Source organism: Ostrea edulis, chromosome 4 (assembly GCF_947568905.1).
Source record: "Ostrea edulis chromosome 4, xbOstEdul1.1, whole genome shotgun sequence".
Taxonomy (NCBI): Eukaryota; Metazoa; Mollusca; class Bivalvia; order Ostreida; family Ostreidae; genus Ostrea; species Ostrea edulis.
This window is the reverse complement of record NC_079167.1, coordinates 29,430,295-29,455,163: the sequence shown is the minus strand read 5'-3', so window position 1 is coordinate 29,455,163 and position 24,869 is coordinate 29,430,295. Positions and strand designations below refer to the sequence as shown.

Here is a 24,869-nt window from a genome sequence, read left to right as displayed (position 1 = left end):
AATGAGATAAAGATTATTAGTATACCCCTGAGCTATCAACTATTGACATCAAAATAAAAAATAGGCGCTGATCGATTATCCGGCCCGTGATATACAATTATAGACTTTTGATGAGGTCTACACGAGAACACTAGCACTGCGACCGAGGCCTGATTTATCAAACAACTACAAACCCCACCAAAGCAACAATAACAACAAACAACTAAAAACCCCACCAAAACAACAATAACAACAAACAACTAAAGACCCAACCAAAACAACAATAACAACAAACAACTAAACACTCCACCAAAACACCAATAACAACAAACAACTAAAAACCACAACAAAACAACAAACAACTAATAGCCCCACCAAAACAACAATAACAAAAAGCAACTAAAAAACCCACCAAAGCAACAATAACAACAAACAGCTAAAAAAAACTACCAAAATAACAATAACAACAGACAACTAAAAAAACTACCAAAACAACAATAACAACGAACAACTAAAAAAACTACCAAAACAACAATAACAACAAACAACTAAAAGCCCCACCAAAACAACAATAACAACAAGCAACTAAACAAAACCACCAAAGCAACAATAACAACGAACAACTGAACAACACCACCAAAACAACAATAACAACAAACAACCAAAAACCCACCAAAACAACAATAACAACAAACAACTAAAAGCCCCACCAAAACAACAATAACAACGCACACCTAAACACCCCACCAAAACAACAATAATAGCAACAAACAACTAAAAGCCCCACCAAAACAACAATAACAACAAGCAACTAAAAAACTCACCAAAGCAACAATAACAACAAACAACTAAAAACCCCACCAAAACAACAATAACAACAAACAACCAAAAACCCCACCAAAACAACAATAACAACAAACAACTAAAAGCCCCTCCAAAACAACAATAACAACGAACAACTAAACACACCACCAAAACAACAATAACAACAAACAACTGAAAAACCCACCAAAACAACAATAACAACAAACAACTAAACACTCCACCAAAACACCAATAACAACAAACAACTAAAAACCACAACAAAACAACAAACAACTAATAGCCCCACCAAAACAACAATAACAAAAAGCAACTAAAAAAAACACCAAAGCAACAATAACAACAAACAACTAAAAAAAACTACCAAAATAACAATAACAACAAACAACAACAAAAACTACCAAAACAACAATAACAACGAACAACTAAAAAAAACTACCAAAACAACAATAACAACAAACAACTAAAAGCCCCACCAAAACAACAATAACAACAAACAACTAAAAGCCCCACCAAAACAACAATAACAACAAACAACTAAACAGCCCACCAAAACAACAATAACAACAAACAACTACAAACCCCACCAAAGCAACAATAACAACGAACAACTAAACAACACCACCAAAACAACAATAACAACAAACAACCAAAAACCCACCAAAACAACAATAACAACAAACAACTAAAAGCCCCACCAAAACAACAATAACAGCGCACACCTAAACACCCCACCAAAACAACAATAGCAACAAACAACTAAAAGCCCCACCAAAACAACAATAACAAAAAGCAACTAAAAACCCCACCAAAGCAACAATAACAACAAACAACTAAAAAAAACTACCAAAACAACAATAACAACAAATAACCAAAAACCCCACCAAAACAACAATAACAACAAACAACTAAAAGCCCCACCAAAACAATAAGAACAACAAAAATAAACAACTAAAATACCCACCAAAGCAACAAATAACAACAAACAACTAAACACTCCACCAAAACAACAATAAGAACAAAAACAAAAAACTAAAATCCCCATCAAAGCAACAATAACAACAAACAACTAAAAATCCCACCAAAGCAACAATAACAACGAACAACTACAAACCCCAACAATAACAACAAACAACTAAAAAAAACCTACCAAAACAACAATAACTAACCAAAACAACAATAACAACAAACAACTAAAAACCCCACCAAAGCAACAATAACAACAAACAACTAAACAAAACCACCAAAACAACAATAACAACTAAAAACCCCACCAAAACAACAATAACAACAAACAACTAAAAAAACCAACCAAAACAACAACAACGAACAACTACAAACCCCACCAAAACAACAATAACAACAAACAACTAAACAGCCCACCAAAACAACAATAACAACAAACAACTACAAACCCCACCAAAGCAACAATAACAACGAACAACTAAAAGCCCCACCAAAACAACAATAACAACAAACAACTAAAAACCCCACCAAAACAACAATAACAACAAACAACTAAATGCCCCACCAAAACAACAACAACGAACAACTACAAACCCCACCAAAACAACAACAACAACAACAACAAACAACTAAAATACCATCAAAACAACAATAACAATAAAAATAAACAACTAAAAACCCCACCAAAGCAACGACAACAAACAACTAAAAAACCCACCAAAATACGTGGTTCGTTTGCGGTTACGGAAATAACCGAGTAGTTACGATTGTGTATAATCTTGAGCATATTCCAGGGAAAGTCTAATGAATGGAGGGAGTCTCCCTCTACAACACTGCCATTCGCTGAAACTAGGATGTAAAAACTTCAAAATTCTGAAACATGATCAAAATGCTGGAATGTGTTGTTGTTTTTTTAAAATGATTGAAAGTAAATAAATCTCAAAGTTGAAAAAAATCAAACTGCGATCTTTAAATTGATCGAATTTTGTGAAATCTCTGCAATGAATTATTTATATTCATACAACAATGTTTCAGTCATTCTTTCTATCGGAACAAAGAGAATATTACGTCAAAATTATAACAAAACATTGCAAGATGTATAGATTTTGATATGTCAGTGATAGTTTTTATGTAATGTAAAGCTATTTTAGTCTGTGTGGTAATAATCGTTAAACATGACATTTTTGTACTTGTAAATATGCCTCATATCACAGTGTATCATTGTAATTTTGAGTAAATAATTAAATGAACATCAAACTTTAAAATGTCGATAACTCAATTTTGATTTGCTTATAAATAAAGATTAACGCATCCAACTGTTTCCCGAATAATCGAAAACAAATTATGGTACGTGTATTCCTTAATCGAACGCCTGCTAACCAGTTATACGTGGGCATCTAAATTTACATAATCAATGGAAAGTAAATATGTTGTAACTTTTGGCATGTTATTATAACAACCTCGAATAAACTTCTATTTTATGACAATTTAACATTCATACAAGTCACAGGGAATTTCACATCATTGTAAAATTCGATAATATAACAAATCAGTTCTCAAATGTTCGATTCGGACAATAACGTCCTTAGCCCCGTCCGTACCAAAAGGCTGACAAAATTATCATCAACTAATCTCAAAATCATTCGATAATTGAATATATAATATCACATTTCAAAGCACGGTTTACTAAGCTTAGCAAAAACCTCAATTACCATGTAGTTATTCAATTTATAACCTTCCTATGCTCTTACAAATGTGTACATGATGGTGAGAATCATTCATCAAATCTAACAATCAGAAAAATAATGTGTATGATATATGAACCCTTGAGGTCGTAGGGGACGGAACACACGTAATGAACAGAATGGACTGATTCTTTTACGTCCCATCGAGAATTTTTCACTCATACTGAGACGTCATAATGTGCAGCTGTAGGCGAAGTACCGGTTTAGACCAATGCTTAACGCTCAGGGCCGTAGCAGTGAGGATTCTCTATCGTACCCACGCCTGCCGCGACACGGGACCTCCGTTTTGTAAGGTACATGTACTATCCGAAAGACCCGTGATTCTCACAACTAAATGCCGTTTGGTGAAGGAACAACCACTACCTATTTTAACGTCTTAGGTTTGTCGCGGTCATGACACGAACGGGACTCAGACTCACGACCTCCCGATTACGAAGCGAACGCTCTATCACCGAGCAACCGCGACCGGTGAACAAAATGGAAGACCCCATACTACCCATAGTCCCCTGCGTCTCCGCACACAGAGACACTACCAGATAACGCAGAGCACATACCAATTGTGGATAATATACGTCCGCGATTACAATGCGGTCTAATTACATAGCGCAATAAATGCGCACTTATCATCAGAAGTTTCATTTCATAAAAAACATAGAGTTTCATAAATGAATTGAATTTGCAAGGTACGAAATTAGTGTATATAGAAAAAAGAAAGAAAAGTTCCATAAAAATTGAAGCAAATGTTATAAACATGGATTCAGACATAGCACGTGCGAAACAGAAAGTCTTCGTGCCTTCGTAGAAGTAGCACATTGTGTATTGACTACCAACTGGCTGTGAAGAAAGCAGCACTTTCAGCTTATGTCATTGCTTTCTGATGACCACATCACCATTTTTATGAAAAGTAGTTCGCGGGAATTCCCTATCCCACAATGCCTGCATGGAAGAGTGTCAAGTGGCTCTTGTGCACACGAACTCTGGCGGAAGTTTGTGGGAGACCCAACACACTCATCGGCAACGTCACTTCGAGTACTTTAAATCGATGTAAAGTTATTCTAGTAGTTTTATGTCGATCGCGTCAAAATGTCGGACACATTCACTTCCACAGAAAGAAAAACGGTGATCAATCTCGTAACTCCTATAAGCAATACAAAATTGAGAGTTGGGCAAACACGGACACCTGGATATACCAGAGGTGTGATCAGGTGCCTAGGATGAGTAAGCATCCCTGTTGACCACATGAACGGGGTTATCCGTTGTCAAAATCAGTCTGCCAAGGATGGCCTAACAATCGGTATGAAACAAGTCAGACAGGACTTGACCCAATGATAGGTTGAAATAGGTTGAATTGGCAAACTAGATTGTTATGACGACCATAGAATTTGTGAAATGTTGACTTTAAACGAGACTGTTGAAACCCCTGCACTATAAACTTGTTTCTCAGTAGCCATTATACAATTTTATGGTTAACAAAACTATGGTTACACGATTTATATAACAACTACACTATACAACAAGTAGTTTTAACATTATGATTTTTACAAACTTTAAACATTATGAAAAAAATTCTGTAATTAAATCAATTCGTTACATTACATTGTACAATTTTTCATTTGTATTGAATATTTTACATTGATAAATATAATTTATTACTTATTTACATATATTTCTTGTTATTGTATTCTTTTTAGGTCACCTTAGAAAATTTAGGTGACCTATTGCAATGGTTGTCGTCCATCGTCGTCCGTCTTGCGTTGAGCGGCGTGCGTTATTAATTGACCATTTTAAACTTTTTCAATTGATAACAACCTTTCCAATTGGGATAAGGGGGATATAAGTTATAAATTTCAGGACTATTGGGGCCTGAGGTGTGGGGCAAAACTGTATATAGCATTTATGTGGAAGACATTTAAATAACATATTCTTTAATGCTATTAATACTACATGTAAATAAATATTTAGAAAGAACAGGTAGTCCTTTGCCAAAATTCAAAATTTGATGATCCCAGGAATAGGGGTTTTGATATCAGGGTGGGGGCAAAATGGTAAATAATTAAATGTGTGAACGATAGAACAAATTTACATGTAACTTCTTGATAACTACCATTCCAATTTAAAATTTTCAAATTTGACATGAAGCATCATTGGGAAATTGGGGACATAGAATGTAAATTGCAAAACTCCTGTGTCCCTGGGGACTGAGGGAAGGGGCAAAAACTGCCAAAATTGACAATTTTTCAAAATTCTTCTTCTCTACAACCGCACATGTGTTTGAAAAAAACTAAATGCTTTGTGATGACGTCTACCAAAATTGTGAAATCCCATGCTCCCCGGGGTAGAGGTCCTAACTCTAGGGAGGGGCTAAACTTCGTACATACATTGTATATGTGTAAAATATTTAGAAATTACCCTTTTTCATGCTATTAATACTAAATTAAACTACACTAGTGTAGCGATCTACGTGAGCGAATCATAGGATCTGATTTGAATCAGATTGCGGAAAACCCCATGTTGTACCTCCTACAGGCTGTCTTACGACACCCTCTCCAGCAATCGGGTCACGCGCCAAGTAGTTACGATTGCCCCTCAATAACCCAAACATTGACCCTCGAATTTAATGCTTCGTTGCCCATACTCAAAAGCCAGGGTCTCATCGACTCAAAACTTCCGGCATCGCAACCGCGATGTGTTACACGCACTCTCATTGGCTAATGGTATTATCGGCAATCTTGGTAGCATTACATGAAAACTCCTGATAGAATCCGAACTTTAAAAAAACCACCTTATATTTGCAGACCTTTTTTCACGTGTTTTTCTTATAGGAGGTAATGATATGACCACATTTTGGTAAGTTTCACAGTAATTCAAATATTAATAACACGATTAATGACATAGTAAGCAACTCAACTTTTAAAACACAAGAAGAAAACTTGCCGAATGAGTTTTATTTACACTGTACAGTATTGTTAAACATTGGTATTTTTTAAAATCTCCATCGCAGTATCAGTGTTTTCAATCCTCTTTAAATTGAAATTTGCAAAACAATAGATATTTGAATGCATGGCTTTATGACTTTAGTACATAGAATGAAAATTTCCTCGCCGCTATTAGATGTGATCATATAAAATGTTATACCTGCAATACTTCGCTCATTACAATCACAGGGCTTTGTATCACATGTTCAGCTCTCGCCATGTGACACATGTAACACGTGTAACGTATTTCATATTAAATCGTGCGCACGCAGGTCTTGGAAATGTCATTAGATACTTTAAGTTCTCCCCCTGCACCGCCAAAACGTCTGCCAGATTAAGGAAAACAAGCGACTGCAGGGATATGGTTGAGAAAATTTGATATCTGTAAAATACTCGTGTGACTTTTTCAACGTCATTGAAGATGTCAAAAGCAGAAACTCAACTTTTTACAAACGAATGTTTTAAGCCTTAAATCTTACCATGTTTGGTATGCATAATTTCATTTTTTCTTTACACAGTACCTGTTGAAAGTTTGTATTGAATTGAAGAATTCGGAAATGTAAACATATATACATGTAATATCATAGACCTGTTAACTTAAGCCACGCTTACTGAGACCGGAAGTACATACATTTCCTACTTCAAAGCCTGGTTGTATGTCTACTGTGATATCAGCGAACCTCAATTTTCATGAATATTTATGAAAAGATCCCAGACTCATTTATTGACCAGTCGCAGTCACGATGACGTAATTTGATGAATGCACCTTCAGGTAAAACATGTTGAGTTTGTTTACAAATAATAATAAAAAAGATCACTCTTTCAGAAGCAAGTCAAGTATATAGTTCTATATCAAATGAAGCTCGCCTTAACAACAGAGGCTATGCTTGCAACGTCTGTGTCTATAAACTTATTTTGATCGATTATTTTCCGAATCGGCAATCCTCGGATTATTCCCTTACGATCTACGCGATGACCCCCGAATTTTTTTTTCATAAGAAAAAAAAAATTATGGGAGCTCTCAGATTGGTTGATACATGTATAATAATTTTTGTGAAATGTATGTACTATACGGAATTGTCCGGTAGCTAGTATTTTGTTGTTGCGGTTTTGTCCGACTGTACGTATTTTACGCGCCAAAATCTGTCATTAGTCAGCATGCTTTTACAGTAACGGCTACTGTGTTGTCAGCTAAAATTCTATGTACAACTTATTATTTCTATATTTAGAAATGTTTTAGACCAACTTATTTGTATTCACTTTCCATATTATCGAACATGCACGATACTCGTATCTATTCTATTTGTTAACTCTACCGTCTTCAGCACTTCGACTCCTCGGGAAAACTACCCTGTAAGTCCTTTTTCTTTATTTTATATTTTCAGCCTACCTTTGTATTTTTGTGCAATTTTGTCAAAATGATAACTTAGATCCATGTCACGTGTGTAAAATCTTAATTGTATGGAACACCATTTTGGTAATTGACAATTTCTTTTTCGAATATTTCATTTATTTCAGTATGAATGTTTTTAAACAGTGATGTATATCACAGCTTTATGACCTATTGTGGCAGCTCCTATTGTATCCAACTAATTCCTTTTGTCAATGTTTTTTTTAATTTCTGTAACAGTTGTAGTTTTTTACCAATCATATCGTAGTATTGTTATGGAGGCACATCTCTGACTTTAATGAAGCTTCACATTTTCCATGTCAGTCGTGTTCTACTACGATGGTTATCTGTCTGTCTGCTTCCGGTAGATTAGTCACGTGGTGCCGAGACATCAGCTGTTGCTAATGTCCACTCTTCCCTCCCATTAGCTTTACTGGTTGGTTTTCTTCTTCTTCTTTTTTTTCCCGCCTATCATGTCTTTTTCATGCCTGTGACAAATATTAATATATTTGTCAGGGAGGCTTTCCTGTATGGTTGTTTATTTTGCGTATATCTTCATTTATGTCAAATTTGCTGCTATTCGCAATTTTTGTCTTGTCATGCCATTTGCTATTAAACGTTGAGCCAAACTCGATGCAATATAGTAAAACATGAATACCAATATTGATAAAGTTGAGGACTTTCTTAATCATATAACCACGGCTATGACGGAGTGTGAACGGAGACAAAATCCTCAAAAGCGAAGATTCTCCAAGCCCTCTTCAATCTCGGCAGATTTATACGTATACTTGCTAGGAATTATCAGAATTACGTAGAGGAATCGTGTTTTTGTATCCATTCGCACGTTTACATACCAACTCTGTGGAAATAAGGGAGATTTATCAATTTTCCGTTGTTTTTTTTAAAAAGACGTTTCAATTAGGCTACATGTATATGATTGACTTTATAATTTAATGTATAAAAAATATACTTGAGACGGAGAAATTGCATAAGATATATTGCAATTTTAAGGAGGTATGCTACACCAGAGAAATTTGATATGGATGGAAAGTGGAGGATATGTACAACAATATTTTGAAATTGAAAACTTTCAATTTTACTTTATTTAGTAAAAAAAAAATGCAGTTTTAGTAGAAAGCAAATCTGAAAAAAAAAAAATTAAAACCCTGCTGGACACGAACACACGATCTACAGCTCAGCAGTCGATGTGCTAACCTACTGGGCTACTCAGCTATGTGATGATTTCAGAAATGAATAGGCAAATATTGCTGATATTTATATTTTCATCCATGTTTTAAAAGGAACTCAGCCATTATGCCGTTGTAGAGTACCTCAAAATTATTTCTCAAAAAAATGTTACAAGGAAGACACCATATCAATTTCAACAAATGCAAGCAGTAAACATTCATTTTAATTTCGTATTTTGCAAATACATGTGCGACCCAGAAAACGAAACACAAAGCCAAAATTACGACGTACATGTGTATGATCGTAATTATGAGATATATCATTAGATCGATTTCCATGGACAAAAACACTGTCAGTGATAATCATAAAGAAATAACATAGTTATATAAACAATTATGAAATGTATTTTAAAGAACATATTCATGATAACAATGACTACAAACTACATTTGATTGTAGTTAGGCAATATTTAGTATTTGCGATCTTTCATATCTTCTGTTTGTAGATAAGACAAAGTATTATTAACCCGTTGCTATGGAAGTTGTAATTTGTTAGCCAACAGCATCATATATCAAAAACAAAATGCTGTACAAACTGGCTTAGAAAGTGATCCGATTAACAATCATAGATCCATATAGCAATACCTGTTCACTTCTACTGAGCTGGAAATATGACGTCATAAAAATGGTGGGTTTTCACATTATCTGCAAATCAGAAAATAGAGCATTTTGTCAGCGGATATCTGATATAGAAGGTTCACCATCCCACAATATTGCAAACGACACAAGCAATTCTATCACTGAGTGCACATAACATTTAATCATACATATCATTTATAGCAGGGCTCGTAGAATATATCGACTTAACATTTTTAGACTCCCTTGGGTTTCTCGAAAAACATGAAAAAATCTCAAAATTTAGGTTGAGTTTCCTTGTATTTGAGCAGATAAAATTTGAGGAAAATCTCAAACTTATGTCCAAGTATCGACTTGCGTTTTGTTTTCTTTCTTTCTCTCAAGGCCTGAGCTATAACCTCAAGGCAGCATGTGATCATCTCTTGTCCATTGTCCGTCCGTTTGTCTGTCCACCTGTAAACTTTAAACATGTTTTACTTCTTCTTTGGAACCATCGGGCTAATGTCAACCAAACTTGAATTTTCAAAACTTTTGGTCTAGAAATTTATCTGTTGAATTTGCCTAAAGATTTTTAAAGGATTAAAAATTGTAAAAATTAAGATTTCTAAGATTGTTGTTTCATCAGAAAGTCTTCAAGAGATAGTGATAAAACTTACTAATATCATGCTATTCTAAAGTATTTGTAACAGATCAGAAAAAAATGTTGTCAGTTATTTACTTCATGGTACTTGGAGAGCGTCGACATATTCATTTCATTTCATTTATTCGCTCAAACCATTCACAATGGTACATGAGGTACATAACTTTGATTTTGTAATTATATATCAACAATATTTCCAAGGGTATAAATATATAAATATTATATGCATATTGAACAAGAGTACTGTAAACGTTACATAATACGCCCGTGAGAAGGTTATAGAGGGTGTTTTTATCGTAAGTTTTTTTTTGGTGACATTGATTAGCAAACATGGCAAAAACGCCAAGAGTTGTAGAACTTTACTTAGGGTGTTATCAGTCATCATCAACAGGAGTTGTAGAACTTTACTTAGGGTATTATCAGTCATCATCAACAGGAGTTGTAGAACTTTACTTAGAGTATTATCAGTCATCGTCAAGCTGTGCCATACTAATGTAACATATGAATAAAGGGAGGTCAGTAATGCATCACCTGGTCTTTTGTATTTCCATATCTATTCATGGGAGCTTATTCGATATTAAATGGGAAAGAAATCAGGAAAGGGGCACTTAAATGCCTTACACCAAAGAAAGGTATGAAAATATCATTGTTTCATTGTAGTACAAGGTTCATGTGATTTGTATTTCTTTTAGAAAAAAAAATATCCATGGATTTGTCGTGTAAACAAATTGTTTCAGTATACTGCTATTCATATTTTTTGTTTGTTTGATTTTTCAGACGACGAATGCGAATTGCCAGTAACCAAAAGAAGAATTCGCAGACGTATCTTGTGGACTATTTAAAAGAGAAAAAAATCAGAAAATGAAATATCTTTGAGAAAATCAGAAATTGAAATAAGAAGAATTAAAGTTGGAGAAGGCAAAGTTTGAAATGGAGCGAGAGAAACGAATGCAGAGAATGGAAATAGAAAAGCAAGAGAAAATTGATTTACTTTAAAAAAAACTTAATGAAAGATAAATAACCATAAAAAGTATGTAAAAGTCTATAATTTTATTTTAAATATTTGTTTAATTCATCTGAATAAACTAAACCATTAAAGTCAGTCTTGTTTATATAGATTATGTTCCTAGGTTACAATACACATTCTATACATTTGTACACGTTTACGTCAGATATTCTGTAGTGTTGGGGGAGACAAAGCAAAGAAAATGTCAGTTTCGCTCCCATACAAAATAGTGTGGCAATTAGTAAGGATTGAAGCTACCCCACAGTACTTTCCAACAGGTTGTAGATAGAGTTTTTTTTAATTTTTCTTGTAATCTAGAAAAGAAAAGAAAGTTAAGATTTTACCACAAGTCCATTCCACACACACTCTCACTGCGGACGATCTTTTGTTAAATCGCAGATGATTTGCAGTAAAAACGCCTCCTCGAAATGAGGGGGTGGGGGTGGGTATGTAAGGCGATAACGGGTTCGCAGGGTCACCGTACACAGAGGAGACATCATTGTTTGGCTTTGTCATTTATGTTGATCCCCTATAACATACCGGTATCATGACGACGGTCTTTAACCGGGCCAAATAGATGCACAATTAGCCCATCAGGTGTCGTTATGCACACTGAAATTTTAAACCGTGTACTCTTTTATGACCATTAAACACCACCTGCTGATGAGACTGAGGTCTGCATATCGGTCTGACAGTTTCGTCAATGCCCCCCCCCCCCCCCCCCCCCCAAGCAATTGGAAAGAGCCGCCCCGCAGCTGTACACGCCTGCTGCCATTTCACCCAGTTTTGCTGAGACAAATACATGGGAAAGTTCCTCTAATCTATTTGGGTATGCCAACCTTCATATGAGAATACATAAATTTTCTATTCCTGATTATACAGCCCTGGTTTTTTTTATACATACAGTTTTGTTTGTAATATGCAGTGCTATTTGTAATCCTAGCAAATCTTTCTGAAACCGGAGTAACAGGCGAAATTGCTCTCGTTCAATTCATCCAGGTTTAATCGGTGATAAATCTATGCCTCTTTTTCATTACCCATGCAAGACAAAATTAATACTTACATCTAATTCGCATAAGAATTAGATGGTTTTATCGAAGACAGTACAATACGCAGTTATTCCCCGTTGTTTAATGCACCGAAGTCCATTCTGATTATTTCCCCTTGCGCTATATATAAGCGGCGGCGCTTTGTCTGCCTCTTCCTTTTCCAAACTTACAGCATCATATCAGGTCGGTGATGAAATCAAAGGTTTTTTGTCTGTAACCTCTGCACCTCCCAGGGTCAAAGTCATGAGATGTTAGACCTCTGCACCTCCCAAGGTCAAGTACTCTTTGATATGATGTGAACTTTGAACTGTAAATGTTGATATTTTTAAAGCGCTAAGCGTAGCTACGCTTATTTTAAAGCGCTAAGCGTAGCTAAGCTTAGCGCTTTATTGTTGCCAGTTGGACTTTGCTTTCGTCATCACGTTTCCGGTTTATCGCCACCTATGGGCGAATTTATTCATCGCTGTAGTAAACAAGTCGTGTTTAAAGTAGTTGTAATTTTGCGACCGATCTAGTACGGGGATAACATTCATATCCTATCCGCAGGGACATTTTCCCCCGGAAATACAGTTCATTGAACAGTGGATAAAATATGTATTAAAAAGGTGACATTTTTGTCCTCATTCTGGGGGAGTGAAACACAGATGCAGGTCATTCTTCAGTTAAAATTCCTGTTTGAATCTGCGTCTGTAATAATTAAAGTGATTATTAAGTAATTCAAAATCTAAAAATGAATAAGAATCTGTACATGAAACCGTTTTGGCTAGGGTGCCTTTTGCATGGTGGAATCTATAATTAGAAGCCACGTCATTAAGTTATACACAAATCATGAGGGTATTCCACTTGTGTTTTGACTGCTGTTCCGACTCAGTAAAAATTTTGTCCGACGCAGCAAAAATGTGTGCAACACAGTAAAAAAACTTAACTGATCCGCGTCGATCGTGAACGAGAAAGAACTTGTGCACGATTATGTTTTCACAGCGAAGGACAGAGATCAGTGTCTCAGAGGGACGACATTGCGTAACTGATTACATGTACACCTCCCCCGATCATATATGTATGTAGATCATGCAGGAATTTAGAGGATACAACGGTGTAACTTAGGCTTACCTTACTATTTCTAAACGATCAAGATATTCTTCAGAATCATCGTCAACACAATCGTTATTTAGTTTCAAAAATGAGACTGAAAATATTGATTTGGGGGGAGGGAAAAGACAAAAGGTACAAAATTATAAGTCTCCGTTTACGGAAGACAATGCCTCGGTTTCAAGTCTTCAAAACACCACCTGGAGTTTTACGAGGGTTGTTTATTGAAATACATATGGTTAGAACAAGTATTAGATAAACATTGCCATTGTGTCAAGCAAGAATGTAAAATGCTTTGCGGTCCACAGCACGCTACACACAATGAAAAATAATCGTGTTTTCAATTTGTTTGTAAAATGTACTTCAAACAAACAATTGACAATGCCAGACATATGCTACATGTACATATGTATTTCCGAACGTACAAAGGATGAGGGAGGGGAAAGGGGCATGGATTTACTGTCGTTGTTCCCTGTCCCCATATTTTGTTTTCACTGAATTATATTTTCATATAAAAAATGCATTTAGTTTTTCGGCGAGATGCCTCTTCATTATTTCTAACAACGGTTTGAACATTACCGTTTGAAAATTACTTTTGTAACTTTCAAGTGTCTAGCTTGGGATTCTCATTGAGCTTATACATGTACATTTGCATGTTGTAAATATTATATATTTATTGCGAGTCACTTCTGTTATGTTTTTTTTTTTCATATTAGAACTCCTACACAAGCTCCGAATCTTATATATATGCTCTTTTTTTTTTCTTTTTCTTTTTTGCTAAGGTTATTTGCATTTTCATATAAAGAACTGTTTTATAAAGTTAAAACAATAGCAATGTGTATTATGTCTCGTTCAGACAAACAGGTGAGTTTCCTTTACAATATGAATATGACCTTTTACACAAGTAGTGTAATACACACATGTTGATGAGTACAGTGTTTAATGTACCTGTGTACAAACTTTTGGAGTTTTTTTTTGTTTTTTTTTTGTTTTTTTTTTTTTTTTATATATAGATTTACGTATAACTAACAATCACTACAATGCCTAAATAAAAATCCATGCATATATGTTAGTCTAATTTATCATATTCGATTTATTATATCCTCTTGCACTAATTTTCATGTTAAAAATGAGCTCTTTCCACTCTTGTTGATAACGCAGCATTCAGTTTCAAAGTTTTTATCATTGCACATGTATGGTGAACATCTTTTTAAAATGATTTTCTAAATTTTGTTTTCAGTTATACATGTATTTATCTGACTTATTTGGATTCACATTCTCTCCAACATGATTTTGAATTGAAATCAACTTCACTATTGACTACAAAAAATAATTCCGCTTTCATGGTTTGATTGCTATATACAGAGAATTATGCACTGGATTATGAAGTACAAGTCATACAGATGCATGTTTATGTATGTATTTTAAAAATGATTTCTGGTGAGGTGATGAAATGGATGTAAATTGTTTCATAGACCTGCATTATTGGTGTGTTTTGACATTAATATATGTGACACTTGTTAGTTAGTGTATGTGGTTATGTGTATTTTTCTTTTTTGTCCAGTTGTTGTTTGTTCCTTTTTTAAATTATTATTTAACATACATGTATACCATTGATTTGTTTCATTTTAGTTGTATTCTAAAAAATATTTCATACACTATTAAACTGGAACAACAGTAAGTTAGTTGCGTAATAACAATTGAACTTTTTTTTTTTCTTTTTTTTTTTTTACCGAAAACTACCATTACAAGTTTTAACATTTTGTACCAAAACTTGACAAATTTCCAAAAATATTCTTCTCTACAACATCACATCTGTAAGAAAAAAATTTGCATTGTCATGTAGAGCATTTCATGATCCAGGGTGGGGGCCAAACTGGGTACAACGTGTTTATGTGTTAAATATTTGAATAACATAGCCTTTAATGCTATTGATTGATTGTATATTGTTTAACGTTCCTCTCGATAATTTTTAATTCATATGGAGACGTCACCAAGACCGGCGAAGGGCTGCAAAATTTAGACCTTTGTTTGGCGCATACGGCCATTGAGCAGTGAGGGTTCTTTAGCGTGCCACACGTACTGTGACATGGAACATCCGTTTTTAAGGCCATCTCCGAGGACCCGTGATATTCACATCTGATGCTGAGAGTTTGGCGATGGAAATGTCACTACCTGTTTTAACGACCTAGGTCTGTCGTGGCTGGGATTCAAACCCCGACCTTCCGCATACAGGGCGAACACTTTACCTCTAAACCACCGCAGCATTACCACAATGCCATTGCCACTAAATTCTGATTATAGATATTTAAAAAGAGCAGGTGCCCTTTACCAAAATTGTAAATTTCATGATCCAAGGACAGGGTTTTAGTTCCGGGTGGGACAAAAGTTATTATAGTGACCATTGTTTTTAACATCATATAAAGTTTATATTTCAACATGTTGAAAAGTTTCAGGACATTGTTTCCAATCTATATTTATTATTTCCTTACAGTAAATGTATTATTTAGTTGTGCGAAAATAAAGAATAATGCATGAACTTTTTTTTACTGTTGTTCCTGCTCATTAACATTACATACAGAATCCATGAAGTCAGCTTAGCGCTTTTCAGTACTTTCAGTACTTTGATTGAACTTTGAATGTTGACTTTGCAAGAGAATATGTTGATGTTGAATTTGCTTTTGATGATGCTTTTGTTGTTTGTTGGGGCCTGCCCTTGATCATGCTGGCGGTCCGTTTCTTTTGTGTTGTAAATACAGCCGTGCCCATAAACGCCATAATAAAGATATAAGTATTCGTATATTTATTTTTTGTTCATTGATGCACTGTTCTGAGATAAAACATCCTCATCGTCTGCCAGAGCTGCAAGCAACATCATATTTTGCGCCATTTTTCACTTTAACCGTAAGGCAGTAAAACTTGTTTTGATTCGTTTATTCGCACATTTTTATCCAATCAACTTGTGTTTAACAAAGATAAAGATATCAAGCCACATAAGATGAAATTCTACTCTTTTTTTTTCCTTTTATTTTTTAAAAATCGGACTACGCTCACGTTTGTACATATCTCTACGACGAGGAGTTAATTGTGAAGTCCTTAATTAATAAAGAAATAGTAATTTCTATAGTAACAAAATTAGCGAGTAGAAACAATTTTACGCGGAAGGATAACGATTTTAACCATTGTTTGGAGTTTTCCCTTGTCTTGACTCAACTATCCTCATTACTTCAAGATCACTTGGATATAATTACTAGTTGTGTGAACCGCAAACTAGTCTTGATGCACAAAACACTGCACACGAATGAACAATGCATAGATATAAAGTAATAAAATAAAATCAACCCGAAACAAACAACAGTTCTAATGTCCATTACATGTCTAGAGATGCACATAAATACAACTCGAAGGTTAATATCAACAATAATTTCAATTCCCAATTAAGAATTCATTACATTAATTTTGGAAATATATCTATAAATACATTCACATCAATCCTACAGTTCTGAATGAAAACATTAATTCCGTAGTTTGAAAACCCGTATCAGAACAGATCGCGCGAAAAGAGTGCCAATTATTTCCCCCACAAAACTCAATACAAACCTTATGTGACCTCATTGTTTCACTATCGTTATTTCAGACAAGTACTTTGCCTCATTTGAAAGTTCATTCCAATCCCTGATTAAAAAGGACAAAAAATATATAGGGTCCTGTTTCTTTTATAGCTCAAAGTTTGGCCCCTTTACAAGCAGTTCCGCATTCAAATACCACCTCTTAAAAAAAAAACTGACACCCACCCTTATAATTTCCTGTGCCAAAAATACTTCCTCAACCCATTGTTTCTTTTAATCCCTTATAATTTTTCTTTCAAATGAAATTTATTTCATATCTGATTTCCATCAATCATGTAATGCCTACTCATTTTGACCTCCTCTTGAGTAAATTAAATCCGGTGTAAGTTTATACATCTGGGGGTTTGGTACTATCATTCCTGTAATAAACTATGTAAGCTACTGACAAACAAGTTGATGGTACAGGGGTTTCAACAGTCTCGATTGAAGTCAGTAATTCGCAAATTCTATGGTCGTTATAACGATCTAGTTCGTCAATACAACCTCGCATTGGGTCAAAAGCTGTCTGACGTGTTTCATACCGATTGTTAAGCCGTTCTTGGCACACTGATTTTGACTGCGGGTAACTCCGTTTACCTGATCAGGATATAGGGCTCACGGCGGGTGTGACCGGTCAACATGGGATGATTACTCCTCCTAAGCACCTGATCCCACCTCTGGTGTGTCCAGGGGTCCGTGTTTGTCCAACTATCTATTTTGTATTACTTGTAGGAGTTATGAGATTGATCGCTGTTCGTTATCTTCACCTTGCATTATGAGGACTGTTTCCTTCCATTCAAATTTATCATAAATATTCGAAGAAACGTATTTCTAAAGGGAATGCACTACCTATTAGAGAAAATTTATCGTCAGAAACCCACAGTCGATCGCATTTCTTTTACCTCATCTGGGACACAACACCAATCTTTTCGCTGGAAGGTGTGCCTCGGCCCCTATATACTTTTGGTCGCTTCAACATTCCTTATTGCGATATTCAACCAATGAAAAGGTCCCTTATTTCCAGTGCTCGGGAGCATAGAAAATTATGGCTTTCGAAACGAAGATTTTACTACGTTTAATCTGCTTAATTGAAGCGGAGAGATGTGTTTGTGTCTATAAAGACTGGGGGGAGGAAAAAAAATCTGCTACATGTACCATGCGTTTAATACTGCGTACGAGTCTATGTACAGGTCTAAATGTTCAGCACTCGTAGTCTCGGCACTTTTTTCATCATACAGGAGCAATGTGTTTTTTTAACAGACTTGGTATTTCATCTGCTTTATATAGATATGCTAAACTTACTTGCGTAAGTTACTACCGTAGTTTGCATACTCGATTTGAATTGTTCGCACAAAGGCTGCACGCAAATGATGCGTCTGTTGGGTGAAATTTGAGGCATTCTAGAGCATAGCTGTACTGTTCAAGTGAAGTTTTTGACGACAGAGGCCTGTAACCCCGATTTTTGATGGTGTCACAACAATACAAACACACTTTCATGGGCGCCGCCATTACTGCTGAAACTTTTAAGTTTTTTAAAGGACGAATTGCCAATCTTAAAATAGTTCTAGAAATACTTAGGCGATTCCCGTTTGTTCTCTGTATGTCACGAAAGGTTAATATGCATTCTAATGAGTTATGCTAAATATCGACGTTGTGTTCCACGGGAGGTAAAAGAAGTGCTACCAACCGTGGGTTTCCGACGATGGAGAAAACATTCACCCACGGAATGGACAAAAAAAGTCCGAGAAGTTATCAGATCCCTCGAATCGGACAATACGACGCCCCGGAATGGCAACCCATTCCCTCAATTGAGTAGTATTGTCTCTCTCAGATTACCATGCAATTCGTGCCTTCGCAATGAGAATCCGTTCCCATGGATTGGTTCCCTTAGACTGATGATCGGGTCTTCAAATTACCGATCCATTCCATTGGATCCGGATTGAAAATCCGTTCCCATGGATTGGCAATTCGTCCTTTGGTTTTGATATTCAAACACATCGGGTACATCTACATATTGTAACAGTATTGGACTGTACACCGGTACACATAACCGTATTGAAGTGTACATCGGTACATATTTGCCGTATTGTTCATCGATATATCCGTATTGAAGTGTACATCGGTATATTTATTCTGATTAAACGTTATGACGATACATTTAACCGTATTGGACTGTACATCGGTACATCTAACCGTATTGGACTGTGCATCGATATATCTACTCGTATTGGACTGTACATCAGTATATATAACCGTATTGGACTACACCTTGGTATATCAGCCGTATTGGACTGTACATTGGCAAAGTTATTATTAAACTTTATGATGACACATCTAACTGTAATGGACTGTACATGTATAGAGGGATCTTTTGAATGAGATACATAGAACGACAAGAGCCCGCTATCGTGATTTCTTTTTTATATGAATGGAATCATAGGAAAACACCATAAAGCATTGCTCTCACCATAAGTTTATGTTGAGGATATATGAATTTTTCAAGAGGAGAAATTTAGCTTCAGATTGGATGCTAGAAATTGATGGACATTTAGTTACTAATCCGTGTGTATACATTGTCCACCTCATCTCTCGATCGAGGCGTCCGTGAAATCTTTTGATGTTTACCGCGTAGTATGCCAGCTCAATAGAGGAAGTTTTGATAAGAAAATTATGGCTTTGTATTACATCTATAGTCACAAAATATAATGTATTGAGTAGAAAATCTTACATATAATTACATCAATTATAATAAATTATGATGGGTTGTGTTCAGGAAGAGGTGCGATAGAAAATTATGGATGGTTAGAACAAAATTTACATGGACATGGATTTTATGCTCAAGAGACTATACCGACTCTCATTGGAAATGTCGTGTTTATATATTTGTGATGAAGTTAATTTTCATTTTGTTAGTTTTTTGTGGTGTTGTCTGTAAATAGTTGTTTATGCTTGTAAGGTGTTTCCATAGTGTGAGTGTTGGTCGATAAGGCTATTTTTAGCATACCGGTTTGGTCAGTCAGAGTAGTGGCTGTTTGTCAAGCGTGCGGCCACGTTTTCATGCTGTCCAGCAGGGGTCTTTTCTTGGCGAATTCCAGAAGTTAGTCTGGGTAATGGGTAGCCAGAGAGACAAACATTTTACTGTGTGGGCATAGGTTTTCTCCAGCCGGTAAGCTAATTTTGTGTGTAAATATTTGCGAGGTTTCGGGTTAATTTTCTCGTGTATTGTGTTTTCAATTTTGTTGTTACCCAAGTCACTTTGTGTATAGGTTTTAGGTTAAGTTATTGCTATTTCAGTGCAGAGGGGATTTAAGAAGCTATCTGGGCCATATCAGTCAGTACTCTCAGCATTTCAGTAGGTGCTCGGCGTGGGAAGCATTTCAGTAGGTGCTCGGCGTGGGAATCAGAACACGTGAGACAGTGCTGTATGTACATGGGTGTTCCACGTGGTGGACTTGGCAATTATTTTGTGAGCCTAGTGTTGCCATTGGTTTGAAGTCGGCGTTACCCAGTATCGTTGTTCAGTGAGAGACCTGTGAGTCCGGGACTGGAAGCGGAGGGGCTGTTCGAGCTGTATGGAGGCCTGGTTGTGCCAAGTGTGACGTGGCGTTAAAATTGAATTGTGCTGAGTAGCCAAACTTTCATATTGTGTTTCAGTAAACTAACATTTTATCAAAAAGGAATTTGAGAAATTTGTATAGAACGTAATTTACTACTGTTTAACTTTTTCTGTAGTTAGTGGAATTAGCGACTATTCGAACCATTATGTAATACATTTATTACCAGTTATATTTTCAGCCTGGAATGACATACTTGTTGTATTAACTATTGAATTGTCTTGACAGTTATACGTTATATTGATTGTCAATATTGCCAGGTTTATTATACCAATTTATATTTCTTTCTCGGTGAGAGAGTATGGGTGTGTGAATGTGAAAGTGTGATTTCTTTGTTTTTCAAACATCTCTATATTTCTTATCTTATTGCTAAATAAATTTGCTTTTTATTTATTCTACGATTTATCATTTTCTCTACTCCTACACAAAATCCAAAAGAACTTCATTACAATATTATTATCAAAATTTTAATTATGAGTAAATACGTCATTAAAATTCCGTTTATATTCAGTTGAAATTTTATCAGCGTCATTTTACGACGAAACATGGCAACAAAAGTAACCATAACTCTATCAGAAGAGAAATTATCCTCTGTAAGGGCCCTTTTTGCATACAATGGTTGGGATTGGGATGCCGAGGAAGAAGTTATATCTGAGGAAGTATCCTCTTCGCCTGGACCAGCTATTGAGGGAAATGCCGGAAGAGCTGAATGTCCCGAGTGTTGGTGTAGTCCGTGCGTTTTGGGCGAGTCGCACATGCAACTTTGGTGGCCAGAAAATCCCGGTGTGCCGTCCAGAAAAAATAAATCTAACAGAAAAAAAAACTTTATAAGAAATTCTGGACAATGTTGAGTCATCGTGGGGTGTGGGACAATGATCGTTATATCGCCAGAAAATCCGCCGCAGTACGAAGGGATTCTCGTAGGAATCTGTTTGGCAGACGCACGGATACAAGAGAGACATCATGCCTGACTGTTTTAACATGCTTGATTCATTAATTTTTTTATCAATATTTTGATTTATCTTACGAAAACGTACAGGTAACACAGGTAACATCCCGTGTATTCAGGAAGCTATACACAAGCTACCATTCTTCCCTCGGGGCTTCACACCTGCTTAAAATTAGCTCCGCCCCCAACTAAACTTACCTGAGGTAAACCTACCGGTCGAAAAACTCGGTCTTTAATGTAAAATCCCAAAGTAGTTTTTTGGGTATAAATCGGGAATTGCCACAATGGACTTTTAACAGTAAAGATATCACATCGGTAATTGTCCAATCAAATTGAACTTAGTCAACTGTTAGTCCATACATCTAAAAGAAAAAAAAATTCCATATGCGATTTTTTCCACTTTCCTTCATCCTTTCCTCTTAATTTTTGTACCCCTGATTAGGAAATTTTGTGTAATTTGTAAAATAATACATTCTATACAAAGGAATTATTTGATGATGGTAGTTGAGCCTAATTCCTGGTGCGCTCTGGCTGTTAACATAAATGTGAAAAACATGGATTTTAGAGTAATCTCGAAATTAAGAAAATATCGTGTAGGGTATTGTTTTCCAGTAGACAGGTAATATAGAACACTTCTGACCGAGTTATTTCTCATCAATTTAATTAAATTGGTTTTTAATAATTGTTTTTTCCTGTATAGCAATACCAATAGTGAAATTTAAATACTGTTATGGTAACTTACAGAAAATTAAACAATTTACTCGAGTTTGTATTTAACTGATACATGTAGTATTAATGCATTAATTCATCTTTTGTCAAGATCTAGTTCCTGAACAATTTCTTGTGCACAATTTTAGAAAACTGCGAGATCATTAAACAGCCCCAAACCAATACTTCGACGTCTTTCTTAATAATGTATACCTTTGATAATTTGAACAAATATAGCATAGTTTTAAAAAACCCGAAATATATGATCAAAGAGAAATTAATGTCATGTTACATGGGAAAATAATGAATCTTGACATACAATAAAGATCGCTAATGATTTAAGAATTTCCGAGGTAGTTTTACCAGTGTGTATATCTCAAACAATTCTACCTCTCGTTGATCAGATTTTAAGTTGTCGGTGTCTAATATATTTAAAAACCTACAGCTGCACTTCCTCAGGGACGGTTAACATGTCAACACGGGCTATTTCATTTTGATCTTTTTCTTTCTTGCTATCAGGAAGTGATTTTGTAAATATATTGCACTACTCAAGTGAAGTGCATGTGTGACATCTGCAAGAAAACCCCGCCCCTATATATTCCAGTTAAACCCAACTTATTTAAAACTTCAAATATCGAATAAGGTCGATTTCATTCTTTTTTGGTTTCAGTCTTTTACAGAGTTCTAAGGGGGAAAACAACTGAAAAGAAACGAGGGTAATAGCAGTTTTAAAAGATCACGACCATTTCGAGAGGACTCTCGGCTATCAGGGTTGACGCTTTCACGCGGAGACGACCACTCATCTACGGAATAGTGAGTCAAAAGTCCCAAAACCAAAGCAACAAGTGAAACATTCCCTTCTAAGCAAGATATGTCAATTGTCGACGTCACGTTAAAGAACCCTCACTGCTACGGCTCTGGGCGCAAAGCATCTAGGTCTAAATTTGCGGCACTTCACTTACAGCTGGTGATGAGTGAAAAATTCTCGAAGGGACGAAAAAAAAACCAAAAAAAAAAAACAACAACAAAACAACAAAAACACAAAAAACTAGCACACTAAAACCCTTCCATTTTCCATGGTTTTTAAAGCTGTATGACCCGATGTTCATGTATTATTTTTGTGCATTATTACTTTAAAGCAGATCAATTACTTTATAAAGTTATTAACTTTCCCTTAATTACATGCTTGAAAACATCTGCATGTAAAAGAAAACAGTGAGAATTTTATTTAGAAAGTAAATAAGTGTGGTACATATATAAATCATCCCATAATAGACGTCTATAAATAGACCCACGCGCGTCAGGGGAATCCCAACATGATGTATTAACTGGTCTAGTTTTAAGGCTGAAAGAGCGTAAAACAACGAATTACTGAAAGGTATTTGATATTTTAATTTCTATTAAACTTATGGCACGGTACTGTTGTAACAAAATACACAATTTTACACAGATAAGACCACCGCTGATCTGAAAGTTTGAACTGGTCACGTGACTATCACTTGAAATGGCAGAGTGACGCGGTTATTTGTAAACATCGATTTAAAATCAAATAATTTGGGTTGAAACAGGTGAAATAATGTATGATAAGTCATACAGCCCCATAACTACATACGTGCGATGATTTAATAGCGTTTTTACGAGATGGGAAAAAAATATTGTAATTCGGACCATACAGCTTTAAATCATTTTATAGGGATCATCTCTAAAGTGGAAAATTAAGAGTTGCGTTACATCATAATCACCAATATATATATATATATATATATATATATATATATATATATATATATATATATATATAAGCTCACAAAAGGTATAATCATTTTATATAAGCTTACATGATAATATATATATATATATATATATATATAAAGCACAGAAAATTTCACTTTGTTTGGATAACCACTTCCGCCCCTACCCGGGGTTGAACTAACGACCTGCAGGAACCAAATCTCCTAGCAGCGTGTAACTAACGTGCTAGACCGCTCGACCATTTAGGCAAGTCAAAAAACTTGCTTTCGATGACGATGGAATTCTCCATTGAGAATGGAAGAGGAATATATATATATATATATATATATATATATATATATATATATATATATATACTTCGAACTTTTAACATGACAAAGGAATTGTATACATTTATATCAACACTTCCATTAGTTTAAAAGAAAACCTACGTAATATCCTAATTAAAAATCAACGATTACATTTTTCGTGTTTCTGTGCCGCGTTCCATCTACTAAATTCTGTATCTTCATCAGTCAAATCAGTGAACCTCGCCATAGCAGCAGACCGAGAACCACGTGACGTACATAGCCAATAGAAATAAAGCAGACTATTGCCCGGTCAACAGTTCGTAAACTGTTGACCGGTCAATAGACTACAAGTGTGATAATTGGTTTAACAGTAAAAATGTTACTTCTAAATCGTATTAGCTTTATATAAGAATCTTTTAAGGTGTATAACAAGGTAAGATATTTAATATTGACCTTGACAGAGA

At 35.3% G+C, this 24,869-nt stretch overlaps 1 long non-coding RNA gene across 1 annotated transcript; it reads left to right on the top strand.

Moving 5' to 3' along the window:
* Window positions 1–19,982: 19,982 nt before the first annotated feature.
* Window positions 19,983–21,100, top strand: LOC125653431 (uncharacterized). The gene is made up of 2 exons (XR_008802074.1): window positions 19,983–20,258; window positions 20,387–21,100. It is a non-coding gene; the product is annotated as an uncharacterized LOC125653431 (long non-coding RNA).
* The last annotated feature ends 3,769 nt before the right edge of the window (window positions 21,101–24,869 follow it).